Source organism: Anneissia japonica, unplaced genomic scaffold (genome assembly GCF_011630105.1).
Source record: "Anneissia japonica isolate Jap-2015-1 unplaced genomic scaffold, ASM1163010v1 scaffold1005_len2656397_cov198, whole genome shotgun sequence".
Taxonomy (NCBI): domain Eukaryota; kingdom Metazoa; phylum Echinodermata; class Crinoidea; order Comatulida; family Comatulidae; genus Anneissia; species Anneissia japonica.
This window is the reverse complement of record NW_022683792.1, coordinates 2,130,473-2,138,749: the sequence shown is the minus strand read 5'-3', so window position 1 is coordinate 2,138,749 and position 8,277 is coordinate 2,130,473. Positions and strand designations below refer to the sequence as shown.

Sequence of the window (8,277 nt, the reverse complement as noted above, 5' to 3'; positions counted from 1 at the left end):
ATCACTCATTTAAACGTAGAAGTGATCATTCCCTCTGTAAATAGCTATTATATTTTATTTGGGCCAAAGGCCTTATATAAAAAATGAAATAAATGTCCTTGGCCAATACGTGCCAAGGAACGGAAACTTACATTAGCAACTGCTGCTGAGTTAAATTCAATTAAATGTTATTCACAAAATAGAGAATTACAGATGAAAATAGCGTAGGTTTATGCATTCATGTCTGGAGATACCATAAGCAAAGTCGAAAGTAATGACTGCTCCCTGATTATGGAGTTTTTATTATGTTATCTCTTTCATCGTAATCACCAGCTTCAATTTATTTCAAAGGGATTAATTTTTAGGTTTTGTAGTTTAGAGAAGCTTATATTTATCTTTCAGTGCCTATATCATTCCAATGGAATTGCTTTTGTTTAGTGACTAAATATTTTTTCCGCGTTGTTTTGTGCATTTTATGAGTTTCATTCATTTTGAAAATAAAGTTTATTTTTGGCTTATCTGTGAACGTTTGTATATCTGCCCTAGTTAATCGGTTTTTATATGACTGAATGAATTAATGTATGTATTGTTGTAGGACTGAATAAACAAATGTATGAATGAAAAAAAAATCCATCATGTAGAATATCAGACACTGTTACTCTTTAAATTCCTTACTGTTGAATTACCAGATTGGTTAGACAATAAAATTCGATTTCTTAAGTATGGAAAATACAACAGCCTCCCACGTCAAGTTGCACCGAACAGTTCCTATATCATGAATGTTGAGGAGGGCGCAAAACTAAAAGTTGAATGTGGAGTCAAATATGACGCTGAGCTTCGTTTTGAGCCTTTTACTGGTAGCACTCAACTACAGGTTCATGGAGATAGAGTAGTGATTGGTTCAAGCAAAATATATTATGTAATTGACTCACTTGAACATTCTGGAATCTACACCTGCTGGGATAAAGACGACCAAGACGCCCCGCCCATAAAAGTGGAGATTCGGGTGGTTGATCGTAAGTATTAAATACATCGACTCCTGTTTCAAAATAATCAGAGTGTACTGCAATGTTATTTAGCATAACGTAGTTGAACCAGGCCATTATGCACTGTATAAAGTTAAAGGGTCATCTTCATGGACATAGCTATAATGAGGGGACATTTTAACACAGATCGCGAGGTGTGTAATTACGAACCAATGAACATAACTGTATTTTGGCAATATTCACTATTATATTATTATTTTACATACTTAATGTAATAATATTTCTATGCACTCCTATAATAATAATAATAATAATAATAATAATAATAATAATAATAATAATAATAATAATTTAAGCATTTATAGAATTATTAAAATACATCATCCAAAATGTTAGTTTATTTTAGCCTATGTTTTTAGGAATTATTGTGAAATGTGTAGTGTTTTGTATTTCAGCAATCTACTGCCCAGCACCGCCGAATAGTTTTGAACTTTATTATTCATATACAATCGCTGATGGTATCAAGTTTCCACTGAATGCACAGTTGACATATTCCTGCCCCCCACTATACAGACTGATAGGTGAAACTCAGCTAAAATGTCTTTATGATGGACATTGGGATTTTGAATTTCCGCATTGTAAATGTAAGTCTAGATTAACAATCTTACTGAACCACATACCTGTCAATTTCATAATCTATATACATTATGATGATGATCAAAATTAGTATGACAACAATTACAACAGATCTCACTCAGTCAGTGCAACACCTAATTGAGGATACGATATGTGATAGAGCACAGCTTAAAGCTGGGTTTCAATACAATCGCTACACGCTATGTTCGACTCCGTTTGGCGACGCTGATTGGTCAGCTAAATCAGGGAGCCTTCCCGATTACGTCGGGGACTGCTACGCAGTACAACGATTGCACTGAAAACACTGTAGCGAAAGTTTGCGATTGTATGGAAACCAGGCTTAATGTGCTTAATTATGTTTAGTAATGCATACTGACAACATTCCATAAATATGGTAACACACTTGACACCAGGGAATAATAATCAAGCGTCAAATATGTGACAGCGACAAGTTAAAATAATTTTTATTATTTTTGCTGCCACGTTAAAAATTGGTTTTCATACAATCACTACCGGTATACGCTATCGCCGACACCCATCGGCGATGTTAATTGGTCGGTCGAATCGTGGAACCTTCCCGATTGCATCGGCGACTGCAGTACAACGATTGCACAGAAAACTCTGTAGCGACAGTGTAGCGATTGTATGGAAACCCAGCTTAAATCACTAGCTGTGATTAGCAAGGAAGATTCTTTTAAACTAGATGTCAGTTTTATCGCTGAAGTCATTGTAAAGTCAGTTTTAACTACCTACATTTCGCAGCTTTGTTGTGTGATAGTCCACCATTGGACATTGACCATGGGATTGTAATAGGAAGTGGAACTGCCGAGAACACAGAAATTGGAATTTACTGTGAAACTGGTTTTTATATACCAGGCACGGAGGAAGGCTGGCTTAAAAGTGTATGCACGGAGGGAGAATGGGTGCCAGCTTTACCTTCGGATTGTAAAAATAGTAAGTAATCCGAAGACAGGACAATGTAAAAAAACCGTAATATTGCAACTTGATTTGTCTTCATCTGATTGTGTAAATGTTGTACATTATTCCAGCAATATCAAAGCATTAAAGTAGGCCTAGATGGGATTCTGATGAAGATAACAATTACGGTGCATTTCATATTTTCTGTCAGTTTGTTTACAAATGGACAAAACGTATGTTTTGAATTGATTGAATGATTAGAACATTCATACTACGCAGTACAACGATTGCACTGAAAACACTGTAGCGAAAGTTTGCGATTGTGTGGAAACTCATCTTAATGTGCTTAATTATGTTCAGTACCGTAATGCATACTGACAATATTCCATAAATATGGTAACGAGCGTAAAATATGTGACATTGACAAGTTTAAATAATTTTATTATTTTTGCTGCCACGTTAAAAATTGGTTTTCAAATCGTTATACGCTATCGCCGACAGCTATCGGTGATGATAATTGCATCGGCGACTGCTACGCAGTACAACGATTGCACTGAAAACTCTGTGGCGACAGTGTAGCGATTGTATGGAAATCCAGCTTAAATCACTAGCTGTGATTAAAGTCGAACTCCGGAGGAAAAAAATGTTTGATATGTTGTAGAACTGATTTTTCTAAAACAGAAAAAAATTGGGGAACGGTGAAGGAGATACAGATTTTTTATTATTTAAAAACTGGGAGGTAAATGGGCGTAACCGCCCATTTTTACACCTTTTTTCCCCCAGTTTATTCAAAAATGTTTATCTCATTCACCGTTGCTCAGTTTTTGATCAAACTACTTGTTCCTGTCCTAGAAAAATCAGTCCTACAACATATCAATTTTTTTTCCTCCGGAGCCTGACTTTAAGCAAGGAAGATTCTTAAAACTAGATGTCAGTTTTATCGCTGGAGTCATGTACTGTGAAACTGGTTTTAAAATGCCAGGCACGGAGGAAGGCAAGCTTAAAAGCATATGCACAGACGGAGAATGGGGTGTACCGAAAGCTCAGACCTACGAAAGCTAAGACCTAAGATTACGAGATATCAGACCCACTCGAAAATTAAGACCCTCAACTAAGTATGCCAGGATTTCTGGACAATAATACCTTTATTCGAAAGCTAACACCAATAGGCCTATATAAAACTGACTAATCATGAAATAAACACCAGTAAGTATCAACGACGTTTAATGGAGAAAACAAATACAGTACCAGTACAAAAAAAAACCGTTGTACGTGTACAGGCTATTCGCACTCCACGAAACCGTACGGTACGGTTTTGATTCATTGTCGATAGCGGTTTCTAATGCACATCGTGAGAATATCCGATGGGCCTATATCGTTCTCGCTCTTATATTTTTACCATGCTTTGCATCTTTTTAAAACATTTTAAGTCGTTTTGCTGCTTTTTATGATGTTTTGGAAATTGATGTCCAATTTTCATCATTATACATGTTTCTTTTGATGCCAAAATCTTCTTTACTTTGTTGTATATTCGGTTTCAAAATATTATATAATACAAATATAAAATTACTAAAATCAGGACCAGTGGCGGATCCAGCAGGGGTAGGGGGCATGAGGGGCCCCCTCCCCTCCCCGTCAGTCAAGCCGAAAAATTAAAAAGAGTGAGAAAAATTTGAGTTAAAAAAGGAAAAGGTGTACCGGGTGTCCCGAAAGCTCAGACCTACGAAAGCTAAGACCTAAGACCTAATGTGTGCCAGCGTTACCTTCGGATTGTGTACAAAGTAAGTATACCGCCTAATACAGTAGCATAACAGTTGTGTCGTCACAACACCAGGTGGCGCCCTTTGTTGTCAACTAAACGTTCGTTACCGTTCATTGTGCCTGGATAACTTCATAATCTTAATGGTTTAGAATAGGCTTTCTGGAATAGGCATTTTAAAACCTAATAAATTACCATCAAAATGTACTAAAAACACAAAAGCTCGCATTATACATTAGTTATTTAACACACATTTAATCACCAATTAAAATTTACAAAGAAAAACTAAGATACAACATCTAAATAAATACGTTAGGAATTGGGATCAGTGGTTTGTCCGTGGAGAAAATGGCGTCCGGTTGGCGAATTCTTTTTATCGTAGGTAAGTTGAGCATAATGAATTATTCATTTTGTGTGACTGAAGGCTTTACTAGCGCATGCGCAATCTCGCTTCCATGGGCTTTGCTCGCTGTAGCTTTTTTACGTCGCGGTGAGCGAAGGTTGGGTTATCGGTGGGATTCACTTAGACTGGGTTCCAGTCCTTAATCTTTGTCTTAATCAGTTGAAATGCTTAAGAATAAATCGATTTTGGCACAAATGGCGTTCCGTATTACTTATTTGCATGGCGTTCCATAGTATACTTTTTCTGGGATTAGACAACTAGTAATAAGCCTTTTCGCAGTTCCGACTGCGCATGCGTCAGATTGAAGACAAAAAAGTCTCTGGAAATAAACAACCACGCTAGTCTTGCAGACAAATTTTCAAAGTATGGAACTTTCTTACCTTAAATTTTGTATATATCATTTCTAGATTTTCAAACAGTAACATTTAAGTGGTAAATATATACTTTTTTTTCATACACATAGTAGATTTGACTGAAATATTTAATTTCATTGCAAATAAGGTTGTTTGATCTAGGCCTACAAAAGTCGAGTTTTTTCCACAAACCGCATGGTGGTACGCGACGGGAGGCCTGTGCCTCCTATGTAGCTAAGTATGAGCATGAAGCTCGGCGACCACGGTCTGGCGTAGCTGCGAAATAATTTTGTATTGATAATCAACTATTAGTCATTTGTAGTATATTTTTTTTGTATTCATTGATAGGCCAAGTTTATTTTTTAAAGTCAGTAAAATGGCATTCAATTAAAAACCATTTTTAATATTAGTAATGGATATATTAATCATAATGATATACATTTTAAACAGTTCCTTGGTAAATACAGTTATTAAAAAAAAGAATTATTTTGCAATTCATTATGATTTATAAATATTTTAATGCATACTGTACTTGTTTTGTTTTAGACTGATGATTTAATCATAAATTATGAAGTTGTGTCCAGTAGTAGGTTGCAGCAACAGCTCATCATATCACCTAGACAAGTGGAAACAACTTGACTGCACTAAACATGGAAATAAAAATGGAAGTGGATGTTGCGATTGCCTTCCACCATTCAGTTAAAGTTAAAAGACAAAGATGATTGCTAACCTAAGGATCCATGTAGAGAGAGCAATAAACCGATTGAAGGACTTCCAAATCTTGAACTCTACATTACCAATTACTCTCATCACAGTATCTGATGACATAATAACTGTGTGTGCTGCTCTATGCAATTTGCAACCAGATCTAATTTCTTGAATGAAAGTAACTGAATTGTAATTAGGAATGTGTAAATAAAATAAAGGAAAGTTTCTCTTCAAATAAATGAAAATTGTGGAGCGAATATTGTCAATTTTCTCTTTTTATTACAATTACTACACTGGTCAAAATGTTTCCTGTTATTATTTACTGTAAATAAATACTGTATGTACATATTTAGAATTTATATTCAGTTGGCAGCATACATTAAATAATTTTGAAATAACTAGTGGTTATGAAACTAATAAAATAATTATATTTCATGGCTAATTGTAGATTTCTTTATTGCATTGTAAATTAACTCTGGGGCAATGAACTCAAAAATAAATTGTTCAGCTTCAGACATTGCCCTAGTCCACACCTCATGGTTGTATTCAATACGCTGCAAAAAGTATCCACCCTTGGTATATATAAAAAAAATCGCACCAGTTTCTTTTAGTTATGCCCATTTGTGCTTGAATTTGATAATAGTATTGATGATTTGGTTTAAGTTCAAGTTTTTTATTTGTAGTTGCATACAATGCCTCCATGTTTTCTTCCGTGGGTTGATCAAGTGCTATTGTACGTGGACACTTTATTTCCAGTAGTCCCTTTCCACAAGAACATTCTACTAATGCATCTGGGGAAGCCCCCATAAATATCTTTTTTGGATGTACAAACAACCCACATTCTGAGACTTCAATATTCACATGTCCTTTTCCTTTCAAAATTTTTTCATACAATGATCGTGCTATTGGTTCAGTAATCCTCCCATATTTAAGATTTGGTAGGTTTGGTTCAATGGGGGTATATCCCATATTTTTTTTAAAAATTGGGATGGGATCTTTACTTAAATGTGTATTACTATGGAGAGTCTTATTTCTAGTAACCACAGATTTCAAATTGGAAGCAGTAATACGTCCAGTTCTATATTTTGCCCATTCAACATTCTCTGATTGTTCCCGAGTTACTTTTTCAATGGCCATAATTTCTTCATGAGAGTAAGTTGGCAAGTTATTGATAAAATTTTCAGGTGACTGAAAATTGGCTGCAAGTAGTTGTAGACTCTTTGGAACTGCTATGTTATGCGATGTTTCTACCTCCACTTCAATTCCTACATTAAAATCCTCCTGAGGGTTATAATTCACGGCTGTTGTGGACTCCTCCAAATATTTCCATATAGTTGAATCGCTGCAGCTGGGAAAAAGAGCAATTCTTCATTGGGTTAAAAAGCTTTCGTGATTCTGTATTAATTGGCTGCTGATTTCCTATATTGAAAAAAAAGAAGAAAAAAATCATTTGTTAAAACAGGCTTATTTCGTTAAATATCATCAGCAACATCAGGTTGCCTGTTTATAATAATTTACATGTTTCAATGTACTGATGTTTAAGTTTTACATATGTACTACAGTATAACAAAACTATCATGCCTTGTCAAACAAGTTGCTTGTGAAGCACTGTACTGTAGGTTAATCACGATTTACACAAGATACATGCAAGGTCAATTTAATATTGTACAGTTGTTTTTATGTTTTTGTAAATTTTTTATTTTGTAGAATAAAAAAGCCCATACCCTGTTTATAGTAGTTTGGCTTTGCCCATTGCATGTCAGACACTGGTTTCCCTTCAATTATTTTCATCCTTTTTGCCCCTCTGTAGACATTCCAACTGCAAGTTTTTGATGTGCATGGTACTTGGTTCTTGGAAACACCAGTCATAAAAGCATGATCCAGCTTGAAGATCACGGCTGCAACATGGTTACATGAAGAACCAAGTCTAAAAAGAAATATACAAATCTAACTTTAAGTTTACATAGTTAATTCACAAATATAATATGTTTTTTTTTTTAAATATAGAAATAATAACTAACAAGAATATCGTATTTACACTCACCCTGCAAAACAGCTACAATATGCACTGCATATTTTCACCGTCTTTTTTTCAAGAGCAACCCATACAGAATGTGGTGTATTCTTAGTTGCCTGTGATGGTGTACATTGTGCCTTAACAAAGCAAAGCAGATATTGCTGTCATCCGAAATATTATGATAAAATATTTCATGAAGCCATTTACTATCGAAATAGCTATATGCTTTCCCTTCTTTGTAGTCCGATAACAGTCTATTTTTAAGTGAAGGTGTTTTCGCTTTCCTCTTGGTCGGTTCACTAACACAAGGTGCCTCATTTAGCAGCCAATCTCCTATCTCAAAATAGGTTACAGAGGGCCAAAAAATCACCCCTTCCTTTTCACTTACCCACCCATCTTTTAATTCATGAAGTGGATCCGGTAGTTTTTTACCATCTACGTATAGTAGTTCAGAATATTGAAGACATCGTGATCTTTCTTCGGCCACTTCATCCGGTTTGACCGCATAGTTAAGCTGC

The 8,277-nt window shown here is 35.2% G+C and overlaps 1 long non-coding RNA gene across 1 annotated transcript; it reads left to right on the top strand.

Annotated features, from left to right (window-relative positions):
* Positions 1 to 4,231: 4,231 nt before the first annotated feature.
* Positions 4,232 to 5,987, top strand: LOC117102422. The gene is made up of 2 exons (XR_004444411.1): positions 4,232 to 5,113; positions 5,581 to 5,987. It is a non-coding gene; the product is annotated as an uncharacterized LOC117102422 (long non-coding RNA).
* The last annotated feature ends 2,290 nt before the right edge of the window (positions 5,988 to 8,277 follow it).